At 41.6% G+C, this 17,033-nt stretch overlaps 1 protein-coding gene across 3 annotated transcripts in view; it reads right to left on the bottom strand.

Annotated features, from left to right (window-relative positions):
• Positions 1-16,320, bottom strand: part of LOC140199609 (antizyme inhibitor 1-like) — a 53,450-nt gene extending 37,130 nt beyond the window's left edge. For all 3 annotated transcript variants that reach the window (XM_072261964.1, XM_072261985.1, XM_072261974.1), the window contains exon 1: positions 16,129-16,320. The gene's annotated coding sequence lies outside the window, so the exon portion shown is untranslated. The remainder of the gene's footprint in view (positions 1-16,128) is intronic.
• Positions 16,321-17,033: the final 713 nt, after the last annotated feature.

The raw sequence follows: 17,033 nt of genomic DNA, 5'->3' as shown, positions 1-17,033 counted from the left end.
CCATCCACTAACTCCACCAGTACCTTACTTTTTTTCCTGTCGGTCACTTTATGGACATATAATTACATAAGCATCTTTATGTATTTTATTTATTGTGTTTTTATTTAAATTATTGAGTTTTTTTTTGGGCTACATTGATCCGATCCACAGCAACAATTATTTAATTCTCCTTTATACCTGTGTACAAGAATTTAGATTAAACAATTTTTAATCTTGTATTTGAAAGTCAATATACATCACACAAAAAAATCTGCCCTACCTATTTCATTGCTCCATCTCAACCAGCTCAAGATTTTCCAAGCTAATTAAGCTATTTCCTCTCTATTGCCTATCAATCTTACCTTGTATGAACAGAACCCAAGCCTTTGGCTATAATGCCACTGACTTTGAGGTAAACACCCTCAATTGACATCGATCTTGACCATGCCAAAGTGCTGATACTTTTAAGACCAATTGAGGCTGGTTCCAACTTTCCATTAACAAGCCAACTTGAATGTGGCTAATTAGAAGGGACCAAGTACAGACACTGTGGTAGCAAAAAAAAACTTCATAAGGAGTTGAAACAAATCAGCATGGAAGGTGGAGACTCTCATAACACAAGTGTAAATGTGGATATAAGAGAAGTGACCTCATTGTCCATTCATCTGAAGGGACACTCAAATTGTTCCATGCTTTAAGACATTACCATACCAAAAAATATTTTTTTTTATCTTTTTTTTTTAAAAAAAGACTTTTGTAGAATCAAGCGTTCTAAAGACCTATTCCAAGGCTTCTTTTCCAGTGGTGCAGTATTCCAACATAAACCCCTGGTGACAGTGCTGCTGTTTAATGGTGAAGCAGACTTGATGGGCTGAATAGGCAAATTCTGCTCCCATGCTTTATGGTACTACATGCAATAAGGAATGCCATTTCAGAGTCAAATGCCATTAACAATTTGCGAGAACTAGAATGTCAAGATAGCCAACAAGTGCATCAGTGCATCTTGGGAGGACATAATCCACATTATGATGAATGCTAGACGGAAGATACATGATCAGAATGTACGTTTGACTTCTGTGGGTTTACAAACCTCAAGAAACCTTTAAAGGGTGGCAGGTCTCGATTTGAAATAGGATGGCATGACAGAGTTGCTGGAATCTCATGCCAAAGAGATTAACAAATTAACATCTGTTAAAACTAGAGCAGAGATCACAACAGAAACAGTTGCCAACATAACACCAGCATCAAAACAGCTCACTATGAAAAGGCTTTTCCACATTAAACTATTGAGAGCCATTTTAAAGGCAACAATCCCTTAGGATTAAATGTCACTGTATGCTACAAAATACAGATGAATGAGAGCTGTTTAGATCCCCAATATATTCCTTAGACTTCATATGTTACCTATGAAAAGTTATCTGAAGAACCCTCATCATCAACACTGCAAATTCCATTCAGCCAAGATTCCTCAACGATACCTTTTCAATACCACTAATGCTCTGCCTCTCACATCCTGCTCTGTCATCTCAACATACCTTGAAAAAACAGTAAATTACTGATATTTTAATTTAAAGTGTAAGAATTATTTAAAGTGCTATTTGATTCTTTTATTTACATGTTTACATTGTTTTGGCCAAAATTCTTAAGCTGTGGTACACAACCAGAGAGAAAAACTTGACTTATAAAATTTATCCTAATGGGATGCATTCCTGGAAATTATTTCCCATGTAAATTGAGTAATTACTTCAATCTAGACTACAATTTGAGGGGGATGCATGAGGAAGTGGAGGTATATGTCAATGAACAAGCCAGAACAACGTAGCTCGGGAACTGCAAGGGAGGTATGTATTTGTAAATAGAGACAATGAATCAAAAAGACAAGGAAGCCATGTTACATTTTTGCAAGTTATTGGATAGGCCTTGGAACATTGTGCATAATTCTTGGAACCACACTTTGATATCTCAGACAATGAGATGACATGGAGGAGGTTTGACTGAAAGATAGCAGGAATGAAAGACTAGACAATATAACTATTGCTCTTTGGGCAAAGGAAATCTCATTACCAACAGTCAAACTAATGGTGCAAAACAATTCCTTCTGGTATCTGTGCTAGGACAGAGGCAGATTTAAAATCCTGCAAAGACTAGGGAAACAGTTTTTAAAATCTGGAACACAACAGTTTACTAAAATGAGTTTCATCATCACAGGCAGAGGAATACCATTACTGACAAGTCAGAATCAGATTTAATATCAATAGCAAATGTGAAATTTATTAACTAAGCAGCAGCAGGACACTGCAATACATGATGAATATAGAAAAAAATCAATTTTAGTAAGTATACTATGGATATTAAATACTTATATTAAAAATAGTGCAAAAACAGAAATAATAAAAAGTGCGGTGTTCATTTCTAAATGTCCATTCAGAAATTGGACAGCAGAGAGGAAGAAGCTGTTCCTGAATCGCTGAGTGTATGCCTTTATGCTTCTGTATCCCATTCTTGATAGTAGCAATGCGAAGAAGGCATGTCCTAGGTGATGGGAGTTCTTAATAATGGATGCCACCTTTCTGAGGCACTGCTCCTTGACGATGTCTTGGATATTATGGAGGTTAGTACCCATGATGGAGCCAACCGACTTTACAACATTCTGTAGCTTCTTTTGATCCTGTGTAGTAGCATCCCCCCACATCCCCCCCCCCGCCAAACCAGACAGTTAGAATGCTTTCCATGGTACATTTGTAGAAGTTTTCAAGTGTTTTAGGTGACAAACTAAATCTCCTAATGAAATATAGCCGCTGTCTTGCTTTCCTTGTAGCTGCATTGATATGATGGGGCCAGGGTAGATCCTCAGAGATATTTTCACCCAAGAACTTGACATTGCTCACTCTCTCCATTTCTGATCTATGAGAATTGGAGTCAGATACCGTCTTGGATATTTATTGCCTTTCCTTCAGTGCACCACAATGCTAAGTTCGACCAGGTACCTACCATGTCCAACTGTGTAATTTAAGTGATGTTAAGGAAAGAAGGGATTAATTGAGATGGAAGCAAGAATTAGGAAAGGAAGAGAAATTAGTAAAGGGGTTGAAAGAGGAAATAAGCATTTTAAAAGGAGTCTGCATAATCCTCAGCCCTTCCACCCTCTAAGGACTATGTACATTCCCTTCATCAGTGGTGCCCCATGGCTGCAATATTAATCTTTTTTTTTAGATGCATTATTATAACGAAAACATTGTTTGCAAACCCCTTACTAAACAATGAACTCTACCACTTCAGTTACAGAAATTCCATTACTCTCACTATCCAAGGTAAAAGAATACATTTTTAATGGATGAAAAGAGAAGAAGTTTAATAATGAGGATGCACTGTGACTCCAACCACTTGGGGTGGCTGAACGGTAAAAGGTTGTAGCCAGACCAGTAAGTAGAAAAGTGAAAAATAGAGGGAGCTGCTTGTGAGGACAAGGCATGAAGACAGAATCATTAAATTTATATTTAACCATGCTATTGTGAAGATTTCATTGACAAAGCCAGGTCTGAAAGGGGCCATTTTCACATGAACACATTTTCTGGAGATAACATAGAAAGGGAAACTATTAGTTGAATCAATGGCAGAGTCTACAGGACCAGCAATAGGAAAAGTGGATTACACAGGAATAAAATTGATAGGATTAGCCTCCAGCAAGAACACTGGAGAGCCAAATTGAAATGAAGGTTGCGAGGGATGTCTGAGAGTCCACAGGGGCCTCAAACGTTCTTTTCAATCAAGTAGCCAGTGGACACACACAAGAAATAGCAGGAAGGTTGAACTTGGGTGATGGATCAAAATGTGTACAAGATTGACACTGAGAAGTGCAGATTATTTTTGCTTAGATAAAAGATTAGGATCAACATTTTTTTAAACTAGCAAAAAAGATGCCAACTGAATACAGTAAGTTAAGATGCACAATTGATTGTTATTTGCGCAACCTTTCAACAGTCCATCACCTTGTATTGCAGTCAAACAAGTGCAGAATTCATGGTTGACTATAATCACCATACAAAGTGTTACTGAGCAATCAATAAGAAAGCTGAGAGAAATAAACTCCTGAAATAATTCCCATTCTTATCCAAGTACCAGCTGTAGTGATCTTGAGTTTTGGCAAGGATACCCAATGACATTTGCGTACCATTAAGCTTCACATAGCATGAAAACCAGTTCATTGTGGACCATTAAGCACCAATTTTCTCAAATCCCCGATATTCTCATCAAGTTCCTCCTGATTCTATCAATCATCTACACATTGGGGACAACTAACTATCTCCGATTAACCTGCCAGCCCACACCTGTTTGGAAAATGGGAGGAAATTCACATAGTCACAGGGTGAATGTGCAAAGTCCACTGGGGAAAGGATTGAGCATCATTATTGGAACTGTGAGAAAACAGCTCCACTAGCTGTGCCACTGTGCTGACCAACTGCAAAGTGTACAAAGCCATATTAAGATACTTAATTATAGCACTGTCATTTGACATTAATGAGAATTAGACTATTGTCAGAATAGTTATATTTAACACTAAGCTAGTTTTTGAAAAGGTTTATTGTAAATTACAAGGAATCTCTTTTGAAGTTTATTTTACAATTTTGATCCATTTATATTTTCAGTTGTGAAGGCCACACAAAAGAATCTGAGATAACACAATAATATACAGTTATTAAATCTACTTAAAACAAAATACACTCCAAGTTTCAGGATACTTTGAACCATATCTCACCTGGACCCAGTGAAGATCAGAGTTCCTATTACCTGGCAGGAAGTCAAATAAGTGTACTTTAAACTGCTAATTACATTTTATGTCTTTTTGATGTAACACACCCAATTTGTTTGACAGTAATGTCTAAATGACAAGTCTCAAAGTCAGGTTAGCTGCTGTCAATCTGAGCTATTAATCCAGCTTCAGAACAGATATTTGCAGCACCACTCATCTACTGACTTCTTCCTTATTTTGTCAGATGCATTTGAAACAAGTTTCCAGGTAACTTACAGCAGCAATTCCAAGCCCATCTTGTCCAAAATCATATTCAAACATTTGCTTGCATAGGGACAGAAGTAGACTATTTAACTTAATTATCTGAATTCAATAAGATCATGACTATCTATGATCTGCTGCCCACACCCTTTAATACTTTGGGGTAACAACAACAAAATCTTCAGATTTAAAAATGAAAATTAAGATTTAAGAAAGTGGTGGGTACCACCTAGTCCAACACAGACGCTCCCCCACAACTGAGCACATCTGCAACGAGCACTGCCACAAGAAAGCAGCATCCATCATCCAGGCCAAGTTCCGTTTTCACTACTACTATCAGGCAGGAGGTACAGGAACCTTGGGTCCCACATCACCAGATTCAGGGACGGTTATTACCCAGCAACCATCAGGCTTCTGAACCTGCGTGGAAAACTCCACTCAGAACAACTAACTAATTCTATAACCTACAGACTCACTTTCAAGGGCCCTGCAATTCACGTTCTCAGTATTATTTATTTTTAAATTGCACAATTTGTCGTCTTTTGCACGATGGTTGTTTGTCGGTCTTTATATATTGTCTTTTGTAAATTCCACTCTATTTATTTTCCTGTAAATACCAGCAAGAAAATAAACCTCAAGGTGGCATTACAGTGGCATATACAGTGCCTTGAAAAAGTATTCAGTCCCAATTCACATAAATGAGTATTACCACCAGGGATTTCAATTAATTTAACTGAGATCAATTAACCCCAATGCACTGATGTGCAATTTTAAATTTATGCCACACGTACCAGTAAGTAAAAGCATATCCTTTCCTATAAAGACTTTGCAAAGCATCACTTAGAAGATGCTGTAAGGATGCAACTGGAGATGAAGTTCATGGCTCCACAATCTCTAAGGCCTTGCACAAAAATGGTAGAGTGGCAGGAAGAAGCTCTTGCCCATCAAGACTTTGCCAAGCATCACTTAGAAGATATTGTAAAGATGTGGAAGAAGGTCTTGCGGTCAGATGAGACTAAAGTGAAATTTTTTGGCTTCAAAACCAAGAGGTACATGTGGCCTAAATGTAATATTGCACATCAGCCAGGTAACACTTTCCCTATTGTACAATGTGACTGAGGTAGCCTCATGCTCTGGGGATGCTTTGCAGCAGCAGGGACTGGATATCTGATCAGGATTGATGGAAAGATGAATGTTGATAAATACAGTGAGATCCTGGATAAAAATCTGCTAGCATCTGCCAGAAAGCTTAAATTGGAGAGGAAGTTTGCCTTTCAGCAGGACAACAACCCAAAGTGTTGTATCGAGTAACCATGAAGTAAATTCAAACCGAGAAAATTGATGTCCTTGAGTGTTCCAGTCGAAGTCCTGACTTTAACCTGATTCAACATCTCTGGCAAGACCTCAAGGTCCACCGTCACTTCCCAACTAACCTGACAGAGCTTGAGCAAGGAGGAATGGGCAAATCATGCTCTGTCCTGTTGTACAAAGCTAATAGAGACTTATCCAAAAAGTCTACTGGCTATAATAGTTGTGAGGTGGGTGGTTTATTGTCATTTAACTATATTCATAACCATGTAGATCATATATATAACCATATAATATAAAACCAGATGTTTCTTCGAACCAGGGTGTAAAGCACAGTAGCACACATAACACATGATAACTTAGGAAGGTAAAGATAAAATCTACAGATGAATCACACATGAATAACAAACTAAAGTGTATTAATTTTAAATACTGGAAGGTACGGAAAAGATTAACCAGAGGCATGTTGAAGACAATGTGGCTGGGAGTTCAGAAGGCTAATGGCCTGGGGGAAAAGACTGTTTCTCATCCTGACCATTCTTGTCTTTCTGCATCATTGTCTCCTGCCTGATGGTACAAAGCCAAAAAGAACGTTGGATAGATGGGGGGGGGGGGGGTGGGATCCTTAATAATTCTACAGCCCTGTGAATGCAGCGCTCCTGATAAATGTCCCCGATGGATGGTAGGGAGACCCCTATGATCCTCTCAGCTGTTCTCACAGTCCTTTGTAGGGACTTCTGGTCTGATGCTTGACAGCTCCCACACCAGACGGAGATGCAACTTGTTTGGACACTCTCAATCGTGCTCCTGTAAAACGCAGTTAAGATGGGGAGTGGCAGCCTCGCTTGTCTTCCTGTTCAGGGAGGTGATATTATGAGGTCATCCATGATGTGAACTCCCAGGAACTTGGTGCATTTAACTCTCTCTATGGAGGAGCCATGCATTTGGAGAGGGGGATGGTTCGTCTGCATTTGTCTTCTCAACATTCAGGCTTGGGTTGTTCTCACACCAATCCACCAGCCACTCCACTTCCTCTCCATACTCCATCTCATCAACATTCTTGATAAGGCCAACCACTGCTGTGTCATCCGCAAACTTGATGACATGGTTTGAGCTGGATCCTGCGACACAGTCATGCGTTAGCCAATGGGGGATGAACACTTTTCAACTGCTGACATTTCAGCTTTAGAATTTGTAGCTTTTCATGTTTTACAATTTTCCCTGTTTTCTGCGCTCTACTGTGAAAAAAGGAGCATGTGATTCACAAATAAAAATTCTCGGTTAAATTAATCAAAATCCACGATTATAATAGCCATTTATGTGAACAAAGGTTTGGGGGCTGAATACTTTCACAAGGCACTGTACATACTTTGATAATAAATTTACTTTGACTTTGATGAAAGACAGCAAATTTCAACTATCCTCTGTGGGTGTTTCTAAACTTCACTTCTGAAATTCTTGACGTGCCTCATTAATACTCTGCTTTCTGGTCCTAGTTCCCCAGCAGGGGAAATAGTTTCTCTCAAACACAAAATACTCTGCAGATGCTGGGGTCACAGCAACACTCACAACACGCTGGAGGAACTCAGCAGGTCGGGCAGCATCCGTGGAAACGTCGACTCATCGTTTCCATGGATGCTGCCCGACCTGCTGAGTTCCTCCAGCGTGTTGTGAAATAGTTTCTCTAATCTTTTAATTTGATTTTAATTTTATCTTAGTTAGAGAATAAGGTCTTTCAGCCATATGAGATACACTGTCCAGCAATCCATCGATTAGGCAACCAATCCACCAGAGTCCTACCACAGGACAATTTACAATGGCTGATTAACCTAGTGCCTCTTTGAACTGTGGGGGAAAAAACCAAAACACCCAGAGTAAACCCACGCGTGCACTCTGATGATCTCCGAGTTTGGGTGCTGTAACAGAGGGACATTAGGACAGCGTACGTCCCCTGCTTCACGGAATCCTGGTTAGCTCCTTCTGTACCGGATACAGCAATTCAGACTGCTGGTTCACTATACATCATCAAGATAAGACTGTCGAGTCTCTCAAAAGCAGAGCTGGTGGTGTATGTCTCATGATCAACTCCTCCTAATGTACTAATGTGTTGGTGACGTCCCAATTTTGCTCTCCAGACCTGGAGAATCTTACAATTAAGTGCGGTCCATTTTACGTGTCCTAGTAGATTTCAGCAATGTTTTTAGCAGCAGTGTACATTCCACCACAGATGATCTGAGCAATGCAATCAACATGCAAGAAACAGCCTTCAGCATTATTTTGGGGGAGTTTCCGGAACCTGGCCCTTAGCACTCAGATCTGCAGCAGGATCTTCAACTTCCTCACAGACAGGACCCAGGCTGTAAAAATAGGGGACAAGCTCTCCTCTACAATCACTCTGAACACTGGTGCCCCACAAGGCTGTGTACTCAGCCCCCTGCTGTACTCACTGTACACCCATGATTGTGTAGGCAAGTTTCCATCAAACTCAATATATAAGTTTGCTGATGACACAACAATTGTAAGCCGTATCTCAGGTAATGATGAGTTTGAGTACAGAGAGGAAATTAAGAACCTGATGGCATGGTGCGAAGACAATAACCTATCCCTCAACGTCAGCAAGACGAAGGAATTGGTTGTTGACTTCAGAAGGAGTAGCGGACCGCACAACCCAATTTACATCGGTGGTGCGCAAGTGGAACAGGTCAAAAGCTTTTAAGTTCCTCAGGGTCAATATTACAAATGACCTGATTTGGTCCAACCAAGCGGAGTTCACTGCCAAGAAGGCCCACCAGCGCCTTTTACTTCCTGAGAAAACTAAAGAAATTTGGCCTGTCCCCTAAAACCCTCACTAATTTTTATAGATGCACTATAGAAAGCATTCTTCTAGGGTGCACCACAACCTGGTATGGAAGTTGTCCTGTCCAAGACCAAAAGAAGCTGCAGAAGGTCATGAACACGGCACAGCACATCACACAAACCAATCTTCTGTCCGTGGACTCACTTTACACCGCATGCTGTCGGAGCAGTGCTACCAGGGTAATCAAGGACACCACTCACCCAGCCAACACACTTTTCGTCCCTCTTCCCTCCGGGAGAAGGTTCAGGAACTTGAAGACTCATACGGCCAGATTTGGGAACAGCTTCTTTCCAACTGTGATAAGACTGCTGAACAGATCCTGACCCGGATCTGGGCCGTACCCTCCAAATATTCGGACCAGCCTCTCAGTTTTTTTGCACTACCTTACTTTCCATTTTTCTATTTATGATTTATAATTTAAAATTTTAATATTTACTAATTGCTACTATTTTTAATATTTAGTATTTGTAATCCAGGGAGTGGGAAGCGCAGAATCAAATATCGCTGTGATGATTGGATGTTCTAGTACCAATTGTTTGGTGACAATAAAGTATAAAGCTTAACCCAAAAGTCATCAAATAATCACTTGTAGTACCAGAGAAAACACACTGGACCAATGTTACACTAAGATCAAGAGTGCTTACTGTGCTATTCCACACCCACACTTCAGAAAGCCTGATCATCTGGTTGTACTTCCACTGAGTACAGGCAGAGACTGAAGACAGTAGCAGCAGCAGTCAGTACCAAGAAGGTATGGACAAGGGAAGCACAGGAGCACTTACAGGACTGCTTTGACTTAGTGGACTGGACTGTATTCAGGGATTCATCTTCAAATCTGGATGAGCATACCGCTGTTGTTACCAACTTTATTAAAACCTGTGTGGACAAGTGTGCGCCTACGAAAACTTGCTGTACATTCCCAAACCAATAGCCATGGACGAACCAGAAGGTTTGTTATCTGCTGAGGTCTAGATCGGTGGCATTTGTCTGGCAACCTCGCCTGTACAAGAAAACCAGGTACGACTTGCAGAGGGCTATTTCAACAGCAAAGACAGAATCCCTAGCGAGGTTGGAGGCGACATCAGATGCATGTCAACTCTTAGGGTTTGCAGGACATTACTTCCTACAAAGTGAAACCCAACAGCATTAATGGCAGTGATGCTTTACCACCAGACGAGCAACGCCTTTTATGCCTGCTTTCAAATGGAGGATATAACTATAGATTTGAAGATCCACACTGTACCCGGTGACCCTGTGATCCGTCTTGGAGGCCAATGTCAGGCTGTCTTTCAGGAGGACGAACACTCACAAGGTGGCAGGCCCTGATGGAGTACCTGGTAAGGCTCTGAAAACTTATGCCAACCAACTGGCAGGTGTACTCGAGGACACTCTCAAAGTCTCATTGCTCTAGTAGTTTCTATCTGCTTCAAAAGGGCAATAATTATACCAATGCCCAAGAAGTGTAGTTTGAGTTGCCTTAATGACTATCATCCTGTAGCATTCACCATCTACAGTGATGAAGTGCTTCCAGAGGCTGATCATGGCCAGAATCAACTCCTGCCTCAGCAAGCACCTGGACCCACTGCAATTTGCCCATCGCTACAACAGGTCAACAGCAGACGCAAGCTCAATGGCTCTTCACACGGCCTTAGACCACGTGGACAATACAAGCACCCATGTCAGGATGCTGTTTGTCGACTATAGCTCAGCATTTAACACCACCATTCCTATAGTCCTGATCAATAAACTATGGAATCTGGGCCTCTATACTTCCCTCTGCAACTGGATCCTTGACTTCCTAAATGGAAGTCCACAATTTGTGCAGATTGGTAATATCTCTTCCTCGCCAACGACCAACATTGGCGTAGCTCAGGGATGTGTGCTTAGCACACTGCTCTTCTCTCTCTATACCAATGCCTGGGTGTGGCATAGCTCAAAGTCCATACATAAATTTGCTGATGATACAATTGTTGGTAGAATCTCAAAGACAAGAGGATTACGGAAACCAGATATACCAGCTAGTTGAATGATGTTGCGGCAACAACTCCTCAATGTCAAAGACCTAATTGTGAACTTCAGAAAGGGTAGGATTAATCTGTCCCTACGTATCGATGCAGCTATAAATAGGGCAAGACAGTGGCTATATTTCATTAGGAGTTGGAGGAGATTTGGTTTGTCACCTCAAACACTCAAAAACCTGTACCATGGAAAGCATTCTGACAGGCTGCATCACTGTCCAGTATGGGGGGGGGGGGGCTACTGCACAGGACAGAAAGAAGCTACAAAAAGTTGTAAAATTAGTCAGCTCCATCTTGGGTACTAGCATCCATAGTATCCAAGACATCTTCAAAGAGCAGTGCCTCCGAAAGGCAGCATCCATTATGAAGGACCCCCATCACCCAAAACATGCCCCCTTCTCATCATTACCATCAGGAAGGACGTACTGGAGCCTGAAGACACACACTTAATGATTCAGGAACAGCTTCTTCCCATATGCCATATGATTCCTAAATGGACATTGAACCCATGAACACCACCTCACTTTATTTCTGTTCTCTCACGAATTTTAATTCAACTATCTAATCTACACACACACACACACACATATATATATATATATATATATACACACACACTTACGGTAAATGATCTACTCATTTTATTTTTTCTATATCATCATGCATGGCATTGTACTGCTGCCACCAAGTTAACAAATTTCATGATTATGCCAGTGATATTAAACCTGAGTCTGAAGAAGGAACGTACAAACACACAGAACGTCAGAATTGAACAGTGAAGCCCCAAGCTGTAATAGCATCTTGCTAACCATTACATTTCTCAGTTCCCTTCAGTATTTAAAAAAATATGAATGCATTCTGTAACTTAGAAGCTTTTCCAATTTTAACCTTTAGAGTCTTGGCTTCATTCTGATACAGTGGCATGCAAAAGTTTGGGCACCCCGGTCAAAATTTCTGTTACTGTGAATAGTTAAGTGAGTAGAAGATGACCTGATCCCCAAAAGTCATAAAGTTAAAGATGAAGCATTCTTTTCAACATTTTAAGCAAGATTAGTGTATTATTTTTGTTCTGTACAATTTTAGAGTGAAAAAATGGAAAGGAGCACCTGCAAAAGTTTGGGCACCCCAAGAGATTTGAGCTCGCAGATAACTTTTACCAAGGTCTCAGACCTTAATTAGCTTGTTCAGGCTATGGCTAGTTCACAGTCATCGTTAGGAAAGGCCAGGTGATGCAAATTCCAAAGCTTTATAAATACCCTGACTACTCAAAACTTGTCCCAACAATCAGCAGCCATGGGCTCCTCTAAGCAGCTGCCTAGCACTCTGAAAATTAAAATAAATGATGCCCACAAAGCAGGAGAGAGCTATAAGAAGATAGCAAAGCATTTTCAGATAGCCGTTTCCTCAGTTCATTATGTAATTAACTAGAAAACTTTCCGAGAATGCTGCTGGTAGGATTGCTAGAAAGGCAAATCAAAACCCCCGTTTGACTGCAAAAGACCTTCAGAAAGATTTAGCACAGTGGTCCCCAACCACCGGGCTGCAAGGAATGTGGTACTGGGCAGCAAGGAAACAATATGATTTGGCGATATGAAACGATATAAGTCAGCTGCACCTGTCCTCATACCCTGTCACGCACTGTTGAACTTTTGCTTTGGGCCCTTTTCTTTTTTGTTATTTTGAAACTGTAAAGGATGGAAATAAAAATGTAATCTTGCTTAAAATATTAAAGAAATGTGTCATCACTAACTTTATGTCTTTTGGAAATCAGGTCACCTTTTACGCGCTTAGCTATTCACAGTAACAGAAATTTTGACCAGGGGTGCCCAGACTTTTGCATGCCACTGTAAATCTTACATTTCACTTGAAGAATACTTTCCTTTTAAGGTCTTCTGTCTAGATGTGCCCAAAATAGTCAAGGTTAGCATTGGAACTTCGTACAGAGCTTGTAATTCATTCCTCTTAATGGGGGTCATCACAGCACTAGACGACTTTGACAAACACAAACCTTTAAGTGCCTAGCTACTTGACCAAAGCCTGTCACGACCGGACCTTGTGTTTGGTTTGGATTAGCCTTGAAATATGAATGTGAAATCCTTGGGCTCAAGTCAATTTAATGTAGCTCTTTAAGTAAATTTTAAATATTATCTTTTGACTCATTACATCACTGTGTGGCAGCAGTGTATACAGTAAACAAGATAAAGGGCTTTGTGAACTTGAGCTGGGAGGCAGCCTGGATGTGGGCAGCAAATCAGGAGCCAATGTAAATGCCTTCAGAAAAGCCAAGAAAAAGCTATAAAGCAAATAGAGCCTCAAACTGAAGCATCAGTCGTTTGCTCAATAGTGACTGTAGTTCCAGCTATCTAACCTGATCCCAACATGACCCAATGATCTAAAAAAACTAACCCCTCCTGGTTGGGTCAGATTTCAATTTTACTCCCTGACAAATCTCTGCCGCAAAACTTATGGGCTAAGGCTGTGTACTCGTCAGTCCTTTAGATCACTATATACTATGTATTTTCACTATTTAGGAAATAGGCGATTGTTTTTTAACCGTCCAAAATAGATTCTCATATTTTGCCCATTAAAATTCATTTGCTTGATCTATTAATACCTTAGTCCCCTAACGTTTCCATATATACCGCTTACATTTGTCTTGCTGTCACTGGAAAATCTTACACGGGTGGGGCGAACTATCCCATTATTTGGGTAATACAAGACGAATAATTGCAGGCAGCATTGGCAATATCCTGCCAGTTTGAGTTTTTGTCGATTATCCCCACTCTAATTTCATATTGAGGGGTATATATATTCTGCTCTGACTTATCAATGCCACAGTAACAAAACTGAAATGACGCTTTTCCTTTCGAGTTCATTTTCTCTTCGGCTCAACTGTCACCCGTTGATTTAACATCCCGCTAATGAGTAAATAAAAAAGGCCAACTTTCCTGGAGGGATACTATATCTTAATTACGCAGGGAAGCGATGTGGTAAAATGCAAAGTTTTATACTTTTGCATCTTAAAACTGAAAAAAGAATATGCAACTCGAGACATTAAGGTAAGCTCCTCGTGAGTTGACTCGTTGACAAAGCTTAGAAATATTGCTTTGCTAGCCAGACATGGCATGTCCTGCTCCGTTCCGCCTGGCCTGAATTTTCATTACCACACGCACAGCCGGCATTATTGTCCACACGTAACAATGGTATCAATCTGGCTCGTGCCGGTCCCAACCGGAACACTTTCACCACTGTTAATTCAAAATAAGAATAACAGGCGCACACTTTCCACTCATATTGCACCGGCGCCTTTTCAAAGCCAGAAACGGAAGGGCGGAGAGAAATTCAAACAAAACATGCAATTATGTTGTTCCAATGTCCTAACACAAAACAAACTCTTTATATAAACTATCCTTGTTTATATTTGATTCCAATTAAGATTTTAAATTATTAATGAAATGGTGGTAGCATTTCAATATAGATGATATGGGAAACTTAAAAAGTTAATGGATGGTTGTGGAAATTATCCGTTCGCTTTTCCTTCCACAAAAAAATCTGGCTACAATCGTTGGAAAATTTCTTATCGTCAAAACAAACAATCGAAGAGGGAAACGCCACCATTCAAAAACATTACAGCACGCCTCAAAGTTTCCATCGTTCCCGTTATGTCGGAACTGTGGTTGCAAAGGTCGTTGTATTGTGTTTTTTTTTCCTCTCAGAAGAGGTAGTTTTATACGAGTGGATGGAGGGCTCTGGAGAGGTTGCCAGTCCAGCTCCCAGGCACCGAGGAGCTCGGAACGCTGTCTCCTTCACAGGAGCAAGTGCTGCGGCAGACTCGCCCCTCACAAGGGGAGGCGGGCAGCCATCACTGCATTACTGTCTTTGTAACGCAGATGACCCTTTTCGGTCCGGTTATTAAAGAAATGTGGGCCCCTTAAATTTGAAAGGACGTGCTGGCATTGGAGAGGGTCCAGAGGGTTACAAGAATCCCGGGAATGAAAGGGTTAACATGTGAGGGGCATTTGATGGCTTGGGTCTGTACTCCCTGGAGTTAAGAAGAATGGGGGGGGGGGAGAGCAGAGGTCTCATCGAATCCTATCGACTATTGAAAGGCCGAGAGTGAATTTGGAGAGGATGTTACCCATTGTAGGGGAGTCTACAGAGGGCACAGCCTCAGAATAAAGGACGACCCTTTAGAACAGAGGTGATGATTTTTTTTTAGCCGCTTTAGATGGTGGAATTAGTTGTCACGGAGGGTTATGGGGTTGAGAGAGCCATGATTAAATGGTAGAGCAGACTCAATGGGGCGAATAGCCTAATTCTGCTCCTGTATCTAATGTAATACCGGGGACAGCGGCGAATCCTTTTGCACAATCGAGCAACGAAATGGAGGCCAGCATCATTCCTCATCTAATTCACTCTGACACAAGACGACATTTCAGGAAGGTACTACTCGTTGCCCCAACGTATACAAATTTGGCGGCATCATCGGGATATTTCGATTTTAACGTAACGCTTCATTTTCAAAAATATAAATTCCGTTTCCAAACTCCGCCAGCGGGGAACGCCGGCCGCGCACGTCACGGCCCACACTGACGTAATGGCGATTGACAGCCCCGGCCAGCGAGTCAGCAACAGCGAGAGGCGGGGAAGGAGGGAAATGCCGCAATGGACACTGGGATTTCCAGTCTCGTCTTCAATGAGGGGGAACCCGAGGCCAAGCAGCTGTCTGCAGACTCGTAGGCTCCCTCCACCCGTACCCAACCCCGAAACCCATGGACGACCCAACGTAACAATATCAGCCCTTCACATCATACACAAATGTCCATCCTCTCATCGGCACGAAAATGTTTGTCACACCGACCCCATTCAAGCACAGTCGGTTTACACTCAGATTTTCAGAAACATGGCATCCTCTCCTTCATGAAACGTATTTCAAACACACTGATAGTACTTACGCGAAATAACGGCCCAAAAGATTTGGTAAAGCGTCTTCTCTTTTTAGGCGGAATTTTTAAAAAGTAATTGGGGGACGCACAAGAGAAAGATGACGACCTCCCTTTGCCATAAAACCTTGCCCCGGCCGATTAGGAAAGAGCGACGCATACAACCCAACAGCGGCGGTGGACAGCGTGTAAAAGGAACAGCCTCCCGCCCAGCGCGGCCTTTTAAAGCCTCGGTCCGGGGACCCGGATGTTGATGCTACCCCCCCCCCGCCCCCTCCCTCCTGGTTACCACAACAACCGCCCGCCTGGCCATGCTGGGCAGCGGCTGGTCAACCTGGCCCAGAGAAGGGCCGCCGCTGACAGCAGCATCTATAAATACATCGGTCTGGGTCAGATAGGGCTTCAGTGCCACGGTACGTCCACGGCAGCCTACACAACAGGACGCGACGGTGCGGATTGACCTGCTCAGTTCCTCCGGCATTTCAAAGTTCAAAGTAGATTTATTACCCAAGTACGTTATGTCGCCCTGAGATTCTTTCATTTCTATGTGCCACTCTGTAGTTTTTTTTATATAAATAAGTTTTCTAAAACTAATTTTAAAAGGCGATGTTTCGGGTTGAGATTTTTCATCCAGACTGATGAAGGGTTTTGACCCGAAACGCCAGCTGTTTATTCCTTTTCACAGGTGCTGCCTGAATTCCTCCAGCAGTCTGCGTTTGTTGCTCTGGATTTCCAGCAATTATGGTAGTGTACCATCGCAGAAGGCCACATGAGTGGCAAGAGTGCTATTTTTGTGTAGTAATGTAGTAAAACAGTGTTGATAGTTTTGACTGTGAGTGTATGGAACAAAATGATTGTTACTCTGGATCTTGTGCATGAAAAAAGGGCAACAAATGTAATTACGTAAGAGTAACTTG

This window comes from Mobula birostris, chromosome 1 (genome assembly GCF_030028105.1).
Source record: "Mobula birostris isolate sMobBir1 chromosome 1, sMobBir1.hap1, whole genome shotgun sequence".
Lineage (NCBI taxonomy): Eukaryota > Metazoa > Chordata > Chondrichthyes > Myliobatiformes > Myliobatidae > Mobula > Mobula birostris.
The sequence above is the reverse complement of the archived record's forward strand: the minus strand, read 5'-3'. Positions and strand labels throughout refer to the sequence as shown.